General features: G+C 48.4%; 7 non-coding genes and 2 pseudogenes across 7 annotated transcripts; all 9 read right to left on the bottom strand.

Annotated features, from left to right (window-relative positions):
• Nucleotides 1-1,025: 1,025 nt before the first annotated feature.
• LOC142500668 (U2 spliceosomal RNA) lies at nt 1,026-1,216 on the bottom strand. The gene has a single exon (XR_012803201.1). It is a non-coding gene; the product is annotated as a U2 spliceosomal RNA (small nuclear RNA).
• An 821-nt stretch (nt 1,217-2,037) lies between these two features.
• LOC142500188 (U2 spliceosomal RNA) lies at nt 2,038-2,226 on the bottom strand. The gene has a single exon (XR_012802840.1). It is a non-coding gene; the product is annotated as a U2 spliceosomal RNA (small nuclear RNA).
• Nucleotides 2,227-5,253: 3,027 nt separating this feature from the next.
• LOC142500116 (U2 spliceosomal RNA) lies at nt 5,254-5,452 on the bottom strand. The gene has a single exon (XR_012802814.1). It is a non-coding gene; the product is annotated as a U2 spliceosomal RNA (small nuclear RNA).
• A 2,808-nt stretch (nt 5,453-8,260) lies between these two features.
• LOC142500667 (U2 spliceosomal RNA) lies at nt 8,261-8,451 on the bottom strand. The gene has a single exon (XR_012803200.1). It is a non-coding gene; the product is annotated as a U2 spliceosomal RNA (small nuclear RNA).
• Nucleotides 8,452-9,268: 817 nt separating this feature from the next.
• On the bottom strand, nt 9,269-9,444 carry LOC142500167 (U2 spliceosomal RNA; annotated as a pseudogene).
• A 3,643-nt stretch (nt 9,445-13,087) lies between these two features.
• LOC142500666 (U2 spliceosomal RNA) lies at nt 13,088-13,278 on the bottom strand. The gene has a single exon (XR_012803199.1). It is a non-coding gene; the product is annotated as a U2 spliceosomal RNA (small nuclear RNA).
• Nucleotides 13,279-14,095: 817 nt separating this feature from the next.
• On the bottom strand, nt 14,096-14,286 carry LOC142500665 (U2 spliceosomal RNA). The gene has a single exon (XR_012803198.1). It is a non-coding gene; the product is annotated as a U2 spliceosomal RNA (small nuclear RNA).
• An 817-nt stretch (nt 14,287-15,103) lies between these two features.
• Nucleotides 15,104-15,274, bottom strand: LOC142500842 (U2 spliceosomal RNA; annotated as a pseudogene).
• A 3,462-nt stretch (nt 15,275-18,736) lies between these two features.
• On the bottom strand, nt 18,737-18,927 carry LOC142500664 (U2 spliceosomal RNA). Its single transcript, XR_012803197.1, has one exon. It is a non-coding gene; the product is annotated as a U2 spliceosomal RNA (small nuclear RNA).
• Between the last annotated feature and the right edge of the window lie 398 nt (nt 18,928-19,325).

The following is a 19,325-nucleotide window of genomic DNA, read 5'->3' as shown; positions in this document are numbered from 1 at the left end:
TTCGGGCGATGTCCCAAGGCCAAGGCGCCGGCCCCTTACTCTCCGTCTCGTGCTCGCCCTCCGAATCGCACAGGATGTTGTACCTCCCCAATAGCTACAATACGGCTTAAGACCCCTGAGGGGCCGATGCCGCAAGGCCGAGGAAGCACTATCCCTGCTGGCCCTCTGACTTCGACACTTGGTCTTAGCCAAAAGGCCGAGAAGCGATAACCAGAAATGGGCCCCCGCCTGAGCGCCGCCCGACGGCCGGGGGCGCTACGCTTTAGGGAGAAGGGCAGAGGGAGCCGCTGGCTGCCCGCTCGCCTCCTCCCCCAGCAGGCATGCCTCCAGTCCCTCCGCTCCTTCCGACACAGCTCCGGGGAGTCTATGCAGCAGCGGCGGCGACGACGACGACGGATGCAAAAGCCAAAGACTTTCTATGGAGTAAAGAAAAGCAGCCGCACACACTGCTGGGGGGCCCGCATGGCCAGCAAACAGCCAAAAAGGCACATGCTTCCAGTTCTTTTTCCGGCACCAGGCTTCGTCTGCTTATTTGCATAGGAACCGCCCACTTTTTCTCTGCTAGCCGACTCGTCTGGGCTGCCATGAAACTCAGGCAGCAAGCAAGCAGCCAGTGGCTGGGCTTTTCAGTTCAGGTCATTTCAGCCAGCCAGCCAGCCAGCCAGCCATTGTGACAAGAAGCCAGCAAGTCAAGGCATTTGCTGCTTGCTGCTGCAGTGTTTGCTATGCAGGCTATTTGGATACAGCTTCAACAGGAGTTTCTTAGGCATCTGCTCGTTCGGACTGAATTAGGCTAGGCAGCAGGCGGCACTCCTGCTCCATGCGAGGAGGAGCTGAAAAGAAAAGAAAGTAAGAAGCCACGCAAAAGAGCAAACAAGACACAGCAAAAAGAAGGAGGCTTTATTTTGTCGTCATTTCATCTTCTTCTTTCTTTGCAAAAGAAAGAGCCAAAAATGCATGTTTGTTTTTTTTCTGTCAGACAGTCATTTGTTTCTATTTTTTGATACAAGCCAAATATCCCCAAAGGGAAGTGCACCGGTCCTGGAGGTACTGCAATACCAGGTCAATGCGTGGAGTGGACAGAGCAAGCTCTTCTTCCATCTCCCTGTTCTAAAAATCCATTTAATATATGGTCCCCAGATAGGGGACGTATCAGATATTAAACTGATAAGAACAGATACTACACTTGATCTTAGCCAAAAGGCCGAGAAGCGATAACCAGAAATGGGCCCCCGCCTGAGCGCCGCCCGACGGCCGGGGGCGCTACGCTTTAGGGAGAAGGGCAGAGGGAGCCGCTGGCTGCCCGCTCGCCTCCTCCCCCAGCAGGCATGCCTCCAGTCCCTCCGCTCCTTCCGACACAGCTCCGGGGAGTCTATGCAGCAGCGGCGGCGACGACGACGACGGATGCAAAAGCCAAAGACTTTCTATGGAGTAAAGAAAAGCAGCCGCACACACTGCTGGGGGGCCCGCATGGCCAGCAAACAGCCAAAAAGGCACATGCTTCCAGTTCTTTTTCCGGCACCAGGCTTCGTCTGCTTATTTGCATAGGAACCGCCCACTTTTTCTCTGCTAGCCGACTCGTCTGGGCTGCCATGAAACTCAGGCAGCAAGCAAGCAGCCAGTGGCTGGGCTTTTCAGTTCAGGTCATTTCAGCCAGCCAGCCAGCCAGCCAGCCAGCCATTGTGACAAGAAGCCAGCAAGTCAAGGCATTTGCTGCTTGCTGCTGCAGTGTTTGCTATGCAGGCTATTTGGATACAGCTTCAACAGGAGTTTCTTAGGCATCTGCTCGTTCGGACTGAATTAGGCTAGGCAGCAGGCGGCACTCCTGCTCCATGCGAGGAGGAGCTGAAAAGAAAAGAAAGTAAGAAGCCACGCAAAAGAGCAAACAAGACACAGCAAAAAGAAGGAGGCTTTATTTTGTCGTCATTTCATCTTCTTCTTTCTTTGCAAAAGAAAGAGCCAAAAATGCATGTTTGTTTTTTTTCTGTCAGACAGTCATTTGTTTCTATTTTTTGATACAAGCCAAATATCCCCAAAGGGAAGTGCACCGGTCCTGGAGGTACTGCAATACCAGGTCAATGCGTGGAGTGGACAGAGCAAGCTCTTCTTCCATCTCCCTGTTCTAAAAATCCATTTAATATATGGTCCCCAGATAGGGGACGTATCAGATATTAAACTGATAAGAACAGATTTTTTTTTTTTTATTTTGTTTTTTGTATAATATATACATTTGACATTTTATTTACTTTTTCTTTTTGGACAAAAATTATATAATTAAAAAATTATTCTTTCATAATTTCCAAACAAACAAACAAATAACACTATTACATTTTGTTACTTCACAACACATTCCCATTTTTCTCTACTTTTCCATACCCCACTAGTCCAAAAAAAACTTCAAATTCCATCAGTTATCATACCAGAAAATTTCCAATTATACTCCCCTTCATTTTTTTATTCCACTCATTCTTTCATCTTTCCCTGTCTAAACCTTTCATTTCCCTTACAAAAAATAAAAAATTACAACACATAAAAAAAATTACCTCTTCTCTTTCTGATTTCCCTTACTAAACATTTCTTTCCATACCTCTACCTCTTGTCTAAACCTCCTTTCTTTATTTTTGCTTTCTTTTTCCCCTTTCTATCCTTTCCTACTTTTTCCGTACTCTTATCAATCTGTTCTAATATTTCTACAAAATTCAATTGTATTTCCTCTTTTCTTTTCACTTTCTCTTCACTCTCTATGCTCTCTCTCTGTACTTCTTTTTTACTCTCCACCTTCTCCTCACTAGTATCTAAACATTCCTCTTTATCTTCTTCTCTTTCACAAAACTGTCTTCCACTGCTTTCCTCTACATTTTCCTTTTCCAAGAAAAAACCTTCCTCATTTTCCCTCTCACTTTCAAAATCAACCTGTACTTCCTCCTCTACAACTTTTTCCTCCTTCTGACATTCTTCATTCTCTTCAATCTCACACAATATTGCATTTTCTGTCTCTATAAAGGCACTCTCTCTTTTCATATCACTTATTATGGCACCAATTTCACTCACATTCACTTCCTTTGGTACAATTTTAGTCACAACATTTTTTGTCCCTTGTTCTTTACTCTTCTTCGGGCACTGACGTGCTAAATGTCCAAAATCCCAACAAAAGTCACATTTCTTTGGTGCATTACATTTGCCTGCAATGTGTCCCTCTCTTCCACAATTCCAGCATATCACCCCAGAAGGTTGTCCTGGGTACCTCAAAAACCCTTTATTTGCTCCAATACAAAAATTTGCAGGGGGGTGCAATACTCCCCCTATATTCTCCGGGTCCGGTCTGAAACAAACTCTAAACAGTCTTTCACCATTAAAGATACCATAAGAGTTCTTTTGCTGTTCTCCTCCACCAACCACCGAGCAATATCTTCTCAAAAAGGTTACAATTTCTTCCTTACGAATAAACACATTGTATACATGTACAATCATAGGTCTTTCCATCGCCAAAAACCTGGGGATTGCACAGATCCCCATTCTCCTCAAAGCCTCCACTTTCTCTCCACACTTCTTGTATGTTCTCAAACACTCCATCTCCTTGCTGAATGACAAATCAAAGATCCCTTGTCTTTGGGATGCTTGTATACAGAAGATGTCTCCAATCTCTATTTCCAAAATTTCTGACAGCACCTCCTCCACGATAACCTGAAGTCCCACACGCCATCTCTTTGTCTTCTCCACCAGGAATCTGATGGTGTTTCTCTCACAGCCACCGGTCTCCATCTTTGTCCGTCTGTCGTCTGAGGATCAGGTACGGCACCACCACAGCATCAAGAGGGTTAAGTTCCTGGGAACGATCCCTCAAGGCCAAGGCGCCGGCCCCTCACCGTCTCTCTCTCTCAATGCTCCTTCTTTCCAGCGTCCGTCCGTCCCAGCTCAGGTGCGGCACCCCAACAGCAGCAAGAGGGTTAAGTTCCAAGGAACGATCCCTCAAGGCCAAGGCGCCGGCCCCTCACCGTCTCTCTCTCTCAATGCTCCTTCTTTCCAGCGTCCGTCCGTCCCAGCTCAGGTGCGGCACCCCAACAGCAGCAAGAGGGTTAAGTTCCAAGGAACGATCCCTCAAGGCCAAGGCGCCGGCCCCTCACCGTCTCTCTCTCTCTTTCCGTCCTTGTCCGCAAAAAACCTCATTTGGCTCTGGTGCGGCACCCTTATAGCAGCAAGGGGGTTAAGTCTGTTAGGACGATCCCCCAAGGCCAAGGCGCCGGCCCTTCACCATCTCACTTTCTCTCCTTGTCCGCTCATTGATCACCTCCCGCTGCCTGAGATGGCGCACCCCCCTAATAGCAGCATGAGTCTTTAGTCCCATCAGGCGACGATGACTCAAGGCCAAGGGGGCACAGTCTCAGCAAACCTCTCAGCCCAGACACTTGATCTGAGCCAAAAGGCCGAGAAGCGATAACCAGAAATGGGCCCCCGCCTGAGCGCCGCCCGACGGCCGGGGGCGCTACGCTTTAGGGAGAAGGGCAGAGGGAGCCGCTGGCTGCCCGCTCGCCTCCTCCCCCAGCAGGCATGCCTCCAGTCCCTCCGCTCCTTCCGACACAGCTCCGGGGAGTCTATGCAGCAGCGGCGGCGACGACGACGACGGATGCAAAAGCCAAAGACTTTCTATGGAGTAAAGAAAAGCAGCCGCACACACTGCTGGGGGGCCCGCATGGCCAGCAAACAGCCAAAAAGGCACATGCTTCCAGTTCTTTTTCCGGCACCAGGCTTCGTCTGCTTATTTGCATAGGAACCGCCCACTTTTTCTCTGCTAGCCGACTCGTCTGGGCTGCCATGAAACTCAGGCAGCAAGCAAGCAGCCAGTGGCTGGGCTTTTCAGTTCAGGTCATTTCAGCCAGCCAGCCAGCCAGCCAGCCATTGTGACAAGAAGCCAGCAAGTCAAGGCATTTGCTGCTTGCTGCTGCAGTGTTTGCTATGCAGGCTATTTGGATACAGCTTCAACAGGAGTTTCTTAGGCATCTGCTCGTTCGGACTGAATTAGGCTAGGCAGCAGGCGGCACTCCTGCTCCATGCGAGGAGGAGCTGAAAAGAAAAGAAAGTAAGAAGCCACGCAAAAGAGCAAACAAGACACAGCAAAAAGAAGGAGGCTTTATTTTGTCGTCATTTCATCTTCTTCTTTCTTTGCAAAAGAAAGAGCCAAAAATGCATGTTTGTTTTTTTTCTGTCAGACAGTCATTTGTTTCTATTTTTTGATACAAGCCAAATATCCCCAAAGGGAAGTGCACCGGTCCTGGAGGTACTGCAATACCAGGTCAATGCGTGGAGTGGACAGAGCAAGCTCTTCTTCCATCTCCCTGTTCTAAAAATCCATTTAATATATGGTCCCCAGATAGGGGACGTATCAGATATTAAACTGATAAGAACAGATTTTTTTTTTTTTGTTTTCCAAAGTTTTTTATTCAAACATAAAGATAAAGTTTTACAATTTTTTCCACTTTACGAAAAATAACAAAAAACAGTATATATTCCATTAGCATATATACACAACAATATTTCTACAAAACAAAACCCACCTTTCACAATTCCACACATAACCCCCTCTATTTCAGACCCTTCACATTTAGTATACTTTTAATTACAATATAAAACTCAAAAAATTTTAAATTTCATAATATTTCAATTTATCAAACAAAACAAACTTTCTCTACTATGCATTTATAAAGCGCTCGTACTTCACACTTCAAACATTTCCAATATTCCCTAACATCCTATTTTCCTTCTAGGTTCACTTCTTCTGTTTCTGTCACCCCACACTCCCGACCACTATCCTTCCTCTCCTCCTCACTATCCTCCCCATTCACACTGGCCTCTTCCGGATATACATACACCCTATTTAACCACCTTCTATATAAAACCAGCACACCTTCTTTTAATTGTTTTCCACTGCAAATCCTAGCCCACAATTCTGCATATTCTGCTCCGTACTGAAAAACCTTTCTTATTTCCTCCACTTTTTCCAAAAAACCAGCATCCTCTTCCTCTTCCCTTAAACCAATCTCCTCCTCCCCCGAAACCATCTCATTTTCTTCTATTTCTGTCATCTCACCTTCATGATCCCTGTCCTTCTCCTCTTCCTCACTTCCCTGTCCACTTCCTTCAGACTCGCTTTCCTCCTCCTGCTCCCCCCTGCTATCCGTCTCACTTTCCACCTCCTGCCCACTGACATCTTCTTTATATACATTACAGTGCCTGATCCCAAAACCACTCTCTAAATTAGACACTGCATATGGCTTTTTGAACTCCGTCTCCCTTGCCGCTTGTGTATAATCCTCCTCCTCCTCTATACTGTCCCCCTTTCCTTTATCTTCTACATCACTAAATTGTCTTCCCCTATCCCCCTTCTCCTCACTTTGCTGACACTGTTCCTCCTCCAAAACATCCCCATCCCCCAAAACCAACTCCTTCTTTGTCTGACTCCTCGGATTTAACACAGTCTTTTTTGTCCGTTGCACACAGGTTCTTTCCTGGCACTGATGCGCCAAATGTCCAGTAAGTCCACAAAAAGTACATCTCTTCGGCACTTTACATTGTGCTGCAATATGTCCTTCTCTCGCACAATTGCGGCATATCACTCCCAAAGGCTGCCCTGAATACCTCAGGAAACCCTTGTTAGTCCCGAAACAAAAACTGGCAGGGGGGTGCATCACGCCCCCTGTACTCCCCTCATTTAGTCTGAAACGTACTCTATACGATCTCTCTCCATTGAATATTCCGTATGAGTTTTTCCTTTTCACACCACCACCCACCACATAACAAAACCTTCTCAAAAAGGTCTCAATTTCTTCTTCCTTCACAAAGGCATTGAAAACATGTACCATCATGGTGCATTCTCCTAGCAAAAAGCTCGGTACAGCTCGGATTCCCATCCTCTTCAAATCGCTTACTCTCTCCTTACATCTCACGTAAGCCCTCGCACATTCCTCTTCTTTAATAAACGATACGTCGTAGTAGCCCTGGCGCTGGAACGCCTGCAGGCAGACGACCTCCACGATGTTCACCTCCAGCATCGCCCTCAAGACATCCTCCACGATGACGCTGAGTCTCACACGCCATCTCTCCGACTCTGCCACCCGAAACCTGATGGTATTCTTTATGCAGGTCTCACTCTCCATTTTCCTCATCTTCCGTCAATCCGTCAAAAACCGGCCGTCCAGGATTAGGTGCGGCGCCCCTAAAGCAGCATGAGGGTTAAGTTCCTGGGGAACGATCCCTCAAGGCCAAGGCGCCGGCCCCTCTCCTTCTCTCTCTCCTGATCGCCTCCCGTGCTCGAGTTAGCGTGACTCCCTCATAGCAGCATGGGTCTTAAGCTCCCCAGGAAGCGATGACCCAAGGCCAAGGAGTCACAGACTCAGCGCAACCTCTCAGCCCAGACACTTGATCTGAGCCAAAAGGCCGAGAAGCGATAACCAGAAATGGGCCCCCGCCTGAGCGCCGCCCGACGGCCGGGGGCGCTACGCTTTAGGGAGAAGGGCAGAGGGAGCCGCTGGCTGCCCGCTCGCCTCCTCCCCCAGCAGGCATGCCTCCAGTCCCTCCGCTCCTTCCGACACAGCTCCGGGGAGTCTATGCAGCAGCGGCGGCGACGACGACGACGGATGCAAAAGCCAAAGACTTTCTATGGAGTAAAGAAAAGCAGCCGCACACACTGCTGGGGGGCCCGCATGGCCAGCAAACAGCCAAAAAGGCACATGCTTCCAGTTCTTTTTCCGGCACCAGGCTTCGTCTGCTTATTTGCATAGGAACCGCCCACTTTTTCTCTGCTAGCCGACTCGTCTGGGCTGCCATGAAACTCAGGCAGCAAGCAAGCAGCCAGTGGCTGGGCTTTTCAGTTCAGGTCATTTCAGCCAGCCAGCCAGCCAGCCAGCCATTGTGACAAGAAGCCAGCAAGTCAAGGCATTTGCTGCTTGCTGCTGCAGTGTTTGCTATGCAGGCTATTTGGATACAGCTTCAACAGGAGTTTCTTAGGCATCTGCTCGTTCGGACTGAATTAGGCTAGGCAGCAGGCGGCACTCCTGCTCCATGCGAGGAGGAGCTGAAAAGAAAAGAAAGTAAGAAGCCACGCAAAAGAGCAAACAAGACACAGCAAAAAGAAGGAGGCTTTATTTTGTCGTCATTTCATCTTCTTCTTTCTTTGCAAAAGAAAGAGCCAAAAATGCATGTTTGTTTTTTTTCTGTCAGACAGTCATTTGTTTCTATTTTTTGATACAAGCCAAATATCCCCAAAGGGAAGTGCACCGGTCCTGGAGGTACTGCAATACCAGGTCAATGCGTGGAGTGGACAGAGCAAGCTCTTCTTCCATCTCCCTGTTCTAAAAATCCATTTAATATATGGTCCCCAGATAGGGGACGTATCAGATATTAAACTGATAAGAACAGATACTACACTTGATCTTAGCCAAAAGGCCGAGAAGCGATAACCAGAAATGGGCCCCCGCCTGAGCGCCGCCCGACGGCCGGGGGCGCTACGCTTTAGGGAGAAGGGCAGAGGGAGCCGCTGGCTGCCCGCTCGCCTCCTCCCCCAGCAGGCATGCCTCCAGTCCCTCCGCTCCTTCCGACACAGCTCCGGGGAGTCTATGCAGCAGCGGCGGCGACGACGACGACGGATGCAAAAGCCAAAGACTTTCTATGGAGTAAAGAAAAGCAGCCGCACACACTGCTGGGGGGCCCGCATGGCCAGCAAACAGCCAAAAAGGCACATGCTTCCAGTTCTTTTTCCGGCACCAGGCTTCGTCTGCTTATTTGCATAGGAACCGCCCACTTTTTCTCTGCTAGCCGACTCGTCTGGGCTGCCATGAAACTCAGGCAGCAAGCAAGCAGCCAGTGGCTGGGCTTTTCAGTTCAGGTCATTTCAGCCAGCCAGCCAGCCAGCCAGCCATTGTGACAAGAAGCCAGCAAGTCAAGGCATTTGCTGCTTGCTGCTGCAGTGTTTGCTATGCAGGCTATTTGGATACAGCTTCAACAGGAGTTTCTTAGGCATCTGCTCGTTCGGACTGAATTAGGCTAGGCAGCAGGCGGCACTCCTGCTCCATGCGAGGAGGAGCTGAAAAGAAAAGAAAGTAAGAAGCCACGCAAAAGAGCAAACAAGACACAGCAAAAAGAAGGAGGCTTTATTTTGTCGTCATTTCATCTTCTTCTTTCTTTGCAAAAGAAAGAGCCAAAAATGCATGTTTGTTTTTTTTCTGTCAGACAGTCATTTGTTTCTATTTTTTGATACAAGCCAAATATCCCCAAAGGGAAGTGCACCGGTCCTGGAGGTACTGCAATACCAGGTCAATGCGTGGAGTGGACAGAGCAAGCTCTTCTTCCATCTCCCTGTTCTAAAAATCCATTTAATATATGGTCCCCAGATAGGGGACGTATCAGATATTAAACTGATAAGAACAGATTTTTTTTGTTTTAAATGTTTATTTACATTCACATTTTTACAAGACAAATAAATTTTGTACATTCACAAATCAACATTTTCAATTTAACTTTTCCACCAATCAGACATACATTGCATAATTTCACTTACATCCTCCTTAGTTCAGCCTATCTTTTTACCTTTCTCATTGCTTGCTATTTGTTTCTCTAACACCTTCCTATATCTTTCAATTTCTGTCTCAAACTCCTTTGGCGACATCTTTTCCTTCCAAAAAAGCATCTTCTCTAGTTCCCCTATTCTTTGGTCTATCCCCCCTTGAGGGTTTGCCTTCTGTATCATCCCATACCACCTCTTTGCCTCTCCTATTTTCTCCTCAACCTCCTTTGTTTTCTTGTCTAAAAATTCCTTTTTTCTCCCCATATCCCAGCTTGTTTTAAACACAGAGTCCCTTTCTTCCTTTTTACTTGGGCGTCCCTTATCCTTTTCTTGCACCCCACTTCCTTCACTTTCTGATCTCTCTGCCATTGAGGCAGCTCCTCCTTCACTTTCACTCCTACTTGTCCCTCCCACTTTCCGTTCTAGCATCCTTGTTGCCTCCCCCCCCTCTCTCTCTTTATTTTGCTTTCCACTTCTTTCACTTTCAGATGAGGAGATCCCTCCCCAATCACTCCCGCTACTCCCATCTATTCTTAACATTTCTGCTACTTTTTCCCCACTCACTCCACTCACCCTCACATTCTCTTTTTCCCCAACTATCTGCCTACATACTCCTACTATTTTCTCTTGTTCTAACCTCTTTACATTACCTTTTCCCACAGTTTCCTTTGCTATCTCCTGTCTTTTCTCTTGACTTTCTAACGATGTTCTAACCCCCCAATCCTCATCTCTTTTTGCTTTTACACCAGGATAACCTACAAATTCATCTTCCACTCTCCCCTTCCTTGCTACTATGACCTCACTCCTCTTCCCCTGATCTACTTTACACCTACTTTCCTCACCTTCTATCCTAAGTACCTTCTGAGATTCCTTTCCTTCTAATGTGACCGTTTGTGTGTCTACAACTATCTTACTTTTGTCTCCTTTCTGAGTTATTTTACTTTCTTCTGACTCACTCACAGATGTGGTTTCAGGCTCTCTTCTAGTTCCCCCTATCACCCTCCTTTTTGGTGTATCCTGTAAGCTATCACACCTAGCGATAGAAAAATCCTGTTTAATTTCACTTGGTCCAGCTATTCCCTCTACCTCCCCCTTATCTGGCTTACGTTTTGAAGCTTTTCTCTCCATACCTGTTACTTCCATTTCCTCCCCTTCTTCCTCTTGCCCTTTTTCTAAAACTCTCACCGCTTCTTGTATTGCTTCCAAAGCTCTATTCACACTTCCTTCACTTACTTCACTATCCTGATGTAACCCTTCCTCCAAGACTTTTAATTTACTAGCCTCCTCCATTAGCATTGCTTCTCCTTCCTGTCTAGCTTTTTCCTCAATCAACCATTTCTTCTGATCTTTTCTTAAATTCAAATATTCTTCTACCGTCATATGAGCTCTTCGACTCATAATATCCTCTAATTCTCCAATTAACTCCTCATTACTTATATTCTTTCGTTCTGTGCGAAATACATCTACCCATAACTTCACACCCCCCACTTTTTTTTCAAACAAATTCATTTTTTCTGTTAGAGCTTCGTCCTCCTCTTGCAATTCTACTCTCTCTGCCCAATCTGTACTTTGAGTACCAACCAGTTCTCCTTGCAGAAACTCAGGGGTTTCGTCTACCTCTGAGATCCCCCCCTCCTGCAAGTCCATTTTTCCTTCTTCTGTCTGAAATTTCTTAAAGATAAGTCCAACAAAGTCTGAGGTATCTCCAGACTCACTACCCCTTGCTGTTTGGGCATAAGACTTATTTTTTTTGCACTGCCGTGCTAAATGTCCTCTTTCCCCGCACAAGTCACACTTTTTTGGGACTCGACAGGCCATTGCTGTGTGTCCTTCTTCTCCGCAATTGCGGCATACAGTCCCGACTTTGTCACACTCTTCTTTGGTATGTCCATATTTGTGACAATTCCTGCAGAAAACAGGCTGGCCAGGGTAGTTTAGAAAACCCCTTTCCCCACCAATGGCAAAACTTGCAGGCGGTTGCATCACTCCTCCTCCTCGATCTGGATCAGGCTTAAAACGAACCCAAAATCGCCGCTTTCCGTTGAAGAAACCATATGCATTCCTTAACACTTCTCCCCCCCTTACCAGGGAACAGTATCTCCTCAGGAAACAAGCAATGTCTTCCCTCTGCACAAAAGGATTGTACATGTGTACAACCAGCGGTTTGTCTTCCAGCATAAAACTCGGGGCCACGCTGACTCCCGTCAGCCTTGGATCATCCTTCTTCTCACGGCACATCTCATAAACATTCCAGCAGTCTGCATCCGAGATCAGGGTCAGGTCATAAAAGCCCTGCCTTGGGAAGTCTTGGAGGCAGTACACCTTAGACGCATCCAGCTCCAGCATCTCACCAAGAATTTTCTCCACCACATGTTGCAGTCTCACGCGATCTCTCTCGGCTTCCTCGACCAGGAACCGGACTGTATTCTTCATGCCACCGTACGCCATCGTCCGCCTTGAATAAGCTCGGGTGCGGCACCCTAATTGCAGCAAGTGGGTTAAGCCCTTTCGGGCGATCCCACAAGGCAAAGGCGCCGGCCCCTCACTTTCGCTCGCTCATGATCACCTCTCGTCGCTCGAGATGGCGTGCCCCCCCAAAAGCAGCAAGGATCTTAAGCCCCCAAAGGGGCGATGATCCAGGGCCAAGGGAGCACAGTCTCAGCAATCACCTCTCAGCCAGACACTTGGTCTTAGCCAAAAGGCCGAGAAGCGATAACCAGAAATGGGCCCCCGCCTGAGCGCCGCCCGACGGCCGGGGGCGCTACGCTTTAGGGAGAAGGGCAGAGGGAGCCGCTGGCTGCCCGCTCGCCTCCTCCCCCAGCAGGCATGCCTCCAGTCCCTCCGCTCCTTCCGACACAGCTCCGGGGAGTCTATGCAGCAGCGGCGGCGACGACGACGACGGATGCAAAAGCCAAAGACTTTCTATGGAGTAAAGAAAAGCAGCCGCACACACTGCTGGGGGGCCCGCATGGCCAGCAAACAGCCAAAAAGGCACATGCTTCCAGTTCTTTTTCCGGCACCAGGCTTCGTCTGCTTATTTGCATAGGAACCGCCCACTTTTTCTCTGCTAGCCGACTCGTCTGGGCTGCCATGAAACTCAGGCAGCAAGCAAGCAGCCAGTGGCTGGGCTTTTCAGTTCAGGTCATTTCAGCCAGCCAGCCAGCCAGCCAGCCATTGTGACAAGAAGCCAGCAAGTCAAGGCATTTGCTGCTTGCTGCTGCAGTGTTTGCTATGCAGGCTATTTGGATACAGCTTCAACAGGAGTTTCTTAGGCATCTGCTCGTTCGGACTGAATTAGGCTAGGCAGCAGGCGGCACTCCTGCTCCATGCGAGGAGGAGCTGAAAAGAAAAGAAAGTAAGAAGCCACGCAAAAGAGCAAACAAGACACAGCAAAAAGAAGGAGGCTTTATTTTGTCGTCATTTCATCTTCTTCTTTCTTTGCAAAAGAAAGAGCCAAAAATGCATGTTTGTTTTTTTTCTGTCAGACAGTCATTTGTTTCTATTTTTTGATACAAGCCAAATATCCCCAAAGGGAAGTGCACCGGTCCTGGAGGTACTGCAATACCAGGTCAATGCGTGGAGTGGACAGAGCAAGCTCTTCTTCCATCTCCCTGTTCTAAAAATCCATTTAATATATGGTCCCCAGATAGGGGACGTATCAGATATTAAACTGATAAGAACAGATACTACACTTGATCTTAGCCAAAAGGCCGAGAAGCGATAACCAGAAATGGGCCCCCGCCTGAGCGCCGCCCGACGGCCGGGGGCGCTACGCTTTAGGGAGAAGGGCAGAGGGAGCCGCTGGCTGCCCGCTCGCCTCCTCCCCCAGCAGGCATGCCTCCAGTCCCTCCGCTCCTTCCGACACAGCTCCGGGGAGTCTATGCAGCAGCGGCGGCGACGACGACGACGGATGCAAAAGCCAAAGACTTTCTATGGAGTAAAGAAAAGCAGCCGCACACACTGCTGGGGGGCCCGCATGGCCAGCAAACAGCCAAAAAGGCACATGCTTCCAGTTCTTTTTCCGGCACCAGGCTTCGTCTGCTTATTTGCATAGGAACCGCCCACTTTTTCTCTGCTAGCCGACTCGTCTGGGCTGCCATGAAACTCAGGCAGCAAGCAAGCAGCCAGTGGCTGGGCTTTTCAGTTCAGGTCATTTCAGCCAGCCAGCCAGCCAGCCAGCCATTGTGACAAGAAGCCAGCAAGTCAAGGCATTTGCTGCTTGCTGCTGCAGTGTTTGCTATGCAGGCTATTTGGATACAGCTTCAACAGGAGTTTCTTAGGCATCTGCTCGTTCGGACTGAATTAGGCTAGGCAGCAGGCGGCACTCCTGCTCCATGCGAGGAGGAGCTGAAAAGAAAAGAAAGTAAGAAGCCACGCAAAAGAGCAAACAAGACACAGCAAAAAGAAGGAGGCTTTATTTTGTCGTCATTTCATCTTCTTCTTTCTTTGCAAAAGAAAGAGCCAAAAATGCATGTTTGTTTTTTTTCTGTCAGACAGTCATTTGTTTCTATTTTTTGATACAAGCCAAATATCCCCAAAGGGAAGTGCACCGGTCCTGGAGGTACTGCAATACCAGGTCAATGCGTGGAGTGGACAGAGCAAGCTCTTCTTCCATCTCCCTGTTCTAAAAATCCATTTAATATATGGTCCCCAGATAGGGGACGTATCAGATATTAAACTGATAAGAACAGATACTACACTTGATCTTAGCCAAAAGGCCGAGAAGCGATAACCAGAAATGGGCCCCCGCCTGAGCGCCGCCCGACGGCCGGGGGCGCTACGCTTTAGGGAGAAGGGCAGAGGGAGCCGCTGGCTGCCCGCTCGCCTCCTCCCCCAGCAGGCATGCCTCCAGTCCCTCCGCTCCTTCCGACACAGCTCCGGGGAGTCTATGCAGCAGCGGCGGCGACGACGACGACGGATGCAAAAGCCAAAGACTTTCTATGGAGTAAAGAAAAGCAGCCGCACACACTGCTGGGGGGCCCGCATGGCCAGCAAACAGCCAAAAAGGCACATGCTTCCAGTTCTTTTTCCGGCACCAGGCTTCGTCTGCTTATTTGCATAGGAACCGCCCACTTTTTCTCTGCTAGCCGACTCGTCTGGGCTGCCATGAAACTCAGGCAGCAAGCAAGCAGCCAGTGGCTGGGCTTTTCAGTTCAGGTCATTTCAGCCAGCCAGCCAGCCAGCCAGCCATTGTGACAAGAAGCCAGCAAGTCAAGGCATTTGCTGCTTGCTGCTGCAGTGTTTGCTATGCAGGCTATTTGGATACAGCTTCAACAGGAGTTTCTTAGGCATCTGCTCGTTCGGACTGAATTAGGCTAGGCAGCAGGCGGCACTCCTGCTCCATGCGAGGAGGAGCTGAAAAGAAAAGAAAGTAAGAAGCCACGCAAAAGAGCAAACAAGACACAGCAAAAAGAAGGAGGCTTTATTTTGTCGTCATTTCATCTTCTTCTTTCTTTGCAAAAGAAAGAGCCAAAAATGCATGTTTGTTTTTTTTCTGTCAGACAGTCATTTGTTTCTATTTTTTGATACAAGCCAAATATCCCCAAAGGGAAGTGCACCGGTCCTGGAGGTACTGCAATACCAGGTCAATGCGTGGAGTGGACAGAGCAAGCTCTTCTTCCATCTCCCTGTTCTAAAAATCCATTTAATATATGGTCCCCAGATAGGGGACGTATCAGATATTAAACTGATAAGAACAGATTTTGTTTTTCAAAGTATTTTATTGTTCCAAGATCAAAAATATACAATGTTTTACATTTTCAGAAAATAATAACAAAAACACGTCTATCATAAAAAACATCTCTAGTATATTCCAACAATAAACATTCCATATTCCTCAAAACCCCCCTATACAAAAAACCCTCCACTACTTATATCCACCATACTTATATATTGTTCTTGCAAAAATAATATTAGCGTATTTTCTTTGGACACCTTCAAAATACATTCCAAAATCTTGGTTGGAAGACTGTGCCCTTCTAACTATTACTTTTTCTAGGCAATCCATCTGCTGTTCTGTGGTTAGTCCCCTATGTTCTTCTCGCACCACTGAAAGCCAGAAAGCGTTATTTCCTACTTTCTCCTCAACTTCCTGCATTTTTTTGCCTAAGGCTATTTCCCTTGGCGACTCTCCTGGAGTGTGCTTCGGGGTCAATGTTTTATCCTTCCCCTTACTCTCACTTCCACTTATTCCACTTCCTTGTCTTTGTACTTTGATTCCTTGCCCTTTCTGCTCTTGATCCTTTCCCCAATTTTTTTTTGATGGTGAGCTATCACTCCCACTTTCTACCACTTTCAATTTTCTCGGTGTTACCTTTTCCCACTTTTGGTCTGCTGTTCCTTCCTGTTCTGTTCTACGCTTCAACATTCTTTTTTCTGCCGAGGACAACTCCATTGCCTCTTCCTGCGTCTCCTGACTTTTTTCCTTTTCTACCTCCAAGCCTACTAATTTTTTTCCCCCTGGGGTGGGGCGCTCCCAAAAAAAGCCCCCAACTATTTTAAACCCCAACTCTCTTGGGGTCCCCTTTTCCTCCCTTTTCTCTCTTTCCCATTCTTCTTCCTCCACCCTCCATTCCTCTTTCACTAACTCATAATCCTCTTTTGTCATTTCCTTCCTTAATGCTATGATTTTGGCTAGCTGTTCACCAATCTTTTTATTACTTATCCCTTCTTTTGCTTTCCTCATGATCCTAACCCAGAAAACCCCATCTCCTACTTCTTTTTGAAATTCCTCAAATTTTCTTTTAAAGGCTTCCGTACCTTCACCTTCACCTACCAGCCCTTCTTCCCCCCCTTCCCCCTGGTCCATCTGTACTTGGCTCATTTCTCCCTCCGCCTCTTCCTTTTTTCTAGCTTCCTCCTCCAACATTGCTTCTCCCTCCAGTCTAAACTCCTCCTCCCTCAGCCACTTCCTCTGGTCCTTTTTAACCTTCTTAAATTCTTCTTCAGTCATACCCCTTCTTCGATTCATAATCTCGTCTAATTCACTCATTATCTCCCTATCACTCACATTCTTTATTGCTTTACGTATCACATTCATCCAAAAATTTATATCTCCTACTTTCGCCTGAAACACATCCATTTTTTCTTTTAAAGCTTCTCCCTCTTCCTGTATCTCCTGTGCCTCCACTCTCTCCGCCCACTTTCCCTCCTGAGTGCCCAGGGCTTCCCCTTTTCCTTCTTGCAAGACCTCAGGGGTTTCCTCTACTTCTGGAAAACCTCCCTCCTGTAGGTCCATCCCTCCCTCCTCCTTTTGCCCCTCCCTTCGGATATGCCCACCTAACTCTGAGACACTTTCCTCCTCACTGCCTTTTGTTGCTTTGGGATCAAAGATAAGTCCCGTAAATTCTAGGTCTTTCCCCCCCACATTGCCCCCTACTACCTGTGCAAAAGTATTTCTACTTTTTCTACATTGCCAGGCTAAATGGCCTTGTTCTTCACAAAAGTCACATTTCTTGGGGCGGGCACATCTTCCAGCTGTGTGTCCCTCTTCCCCACAATTCCGACACACCTTTTCTGACTTATTGCATTCTTCTTGAGTATGTCCGTATTTATAACATTTCCTGCAATACTTTGCTTGTCCCGGGTAAAAAAGAAATCCACGGTTCCCCCCAATACTGAAAACCGCAGGGGGGTATTTCACACCTCCTTCTCTTGCTGGGTCCGGTCTGAAGCGCACCCAATATCTTCTTTTTCCATTATAAATCCCGTATGCATTCCGTAGCTCAACTCCTCCTTTAATCATGGTACAATATTGGTTCAGGAACATCCAAATATCGTCCTTTCTCACATAGGGATTGTACATATGCACCGTTAAAGGTCTTTCCCCCATCAGAAAGCTAGGAATTAGCTTGATGCCTTGCATCTCTGGTTCACACACCAATTTCTTTAACCTTTCGAAGGCGTTCTGGCAATCTCCATCCTCTTGAAACGTCACGTCATATATCCCTTGCCGTTGGAAATCCTGCAGGCACAGCATGCACTTCACATCCAACTCTGCCTTTTTCTGCAGCAGCTCTTCCACGATAAAGCGCAGATCCACGCGGTCTCTCTCCGTCTCAGCGACCTCCAACCGCAGCGTGTTCCTCATCTGAACACCCGTCTCCATCTTGTCAGGCTTAGGTGCGGCACCCCTAAAGCAGCATGAGACTTAAGCCGGTAAGGCGATGTCTCAAGGCCAAGGTGCCGGCCCTTCGCTCTCTCTGCTCCCGATCACTCCTCGTCGCTCGAGATAGCGTGCCCCCCCAAAAGCAGCAAGGATCTTAAGCCCCCGAAGGGGCGATGATCCAGGGCCAAGGGGGCACAGTCCCAGCTAAGCCCCTGACTCAGACACAATGATCTGAGCCAAAAGGCCGAGAAGCGATAACCAGAAATGGGCCCCCGCCTGAGCGCCGCCCGACGGCCGGGGGCGCTACGCTTTAGGGAGAAGGGCAGAGGGAGCCGCTGGCTGCCCGCTCGCCTCCTCCCCCAGCAGGCATGCCTCCAGTCCCTCCGCTCCTTCCGACACAGCTCCGGGGAGTCTATGCAGCAGCGGCGGCGACGACGACGACGGATGCAAAAGCCAAAGACTTTCTATGGAGTAAAGAAAAGCAGCCGCACACACTGCTGGGGGGCCCGCATGGCCAGCAAACAGCCAAAAAGGCACATGCTTCCAGTTCTTTTTCCGGCACCAGGCTTCGTCTGCTTATTTGCATAGGAACCGCCCACTTTTTCTCTGCTAGCCGACTCGTCTGGGCTGCCATGAAACTCAGGCAGCAAGCAAGCAGCCAGTGGCTGGGCTTTTCAGTTCAGGTCATTTCAGCCAGCCAGCCAGCCAGCCAGCCATTGTGACAAGAAGCCAGCAAGTCAAGGCATTTGCTGCTTGCTGCTGCAGTGTTTGCTATGCAGGCTATTTGGATACAGCTTCAACAGGAGTTTCTTAGGCATCTGCTCGTTCGGACTGAATTAGGCTAGGCAGCAGGCGGCACTCCTGCTCCATGCGAGGAGGAGCTGAAAAGAAAAGAAAGTAAGAAGCCACGCAAAAGAGCAAACAAGACACAGCAAAAAGAAGGAGGCTTTATTTTGTCGTCATTTCATCTTCTTCTTTCTTTGCAAAAGAAAGAGCCAAAAATGCATGTTTGTTTTTTTTCTGTCAGACAGTCATTTGTTTCTATTTTTTGATACAAGCCAAATATCCCCAAAGGGAAGTGCACCGGTCCTGGAGGTACTGCAATACCAGGTCAATGCGTGGAGTGGACAGAGCAAGCTCTTCTTCCATCTCCCTGTTCTAAAAATCCATTTAATATATGGTCCCCAGATAGGGGACGTATCAGATATTAAACTGATAAGAACAGATACTACACTTGATCTTAGCCAAAAGGCCGAGAAGCGATAACCAGAAATGGGCCCCCGCCTGAGCGCCGCCCGACGGCCGGGGGCGCTACGCTTTAGGGAGAAGGGCAGAGGGAGCCGCTGGCTGCCCGCTCGCCTCCTCCCCCAGCAGGCATGCCTCCAGTCCCTCCGCTCCTTCCGACACAGCTCCGGGGAGTCTATGCAGCAGCGGCGGCGACGACGACGACGGATGCAAAAGCCAAAGACTTTCTATGGAGTAAAGAAAAGCAGCCGCACACACTGCTGGGGGGCCCGCATGGCCAGCAAACAGCCAAAAAGGCACATGCTTCCAGTTCTTTTTCCGGCACCAGGCTTCGTCTGCTTATTTGCATAGGAACCGCCCACTTTTTCTCTGCTAGCCGACTCGTCTGGGCTGCCATGAAACTCAGGCAGCAAGCAA

This window comes from Ascaphus truei, chromosome 7, assembly GCF_040206685.1.
Source record: "Ascaphus truei isolate aAscTru1 chromosome 7, aAscTru1.hap1, whole genome shotgun sequence".
Classification (NCBI taxonomy): Eukaryota; Metazoa; Chordata; class Amphibia; order Anura; family Ascaphidae; genus Ascaphus; species Ascaphus truei.
Note: the sequence above shows the minus strand (reverse complement) of the source record. Positions and strands in the feature narration are given on the sequence as shown.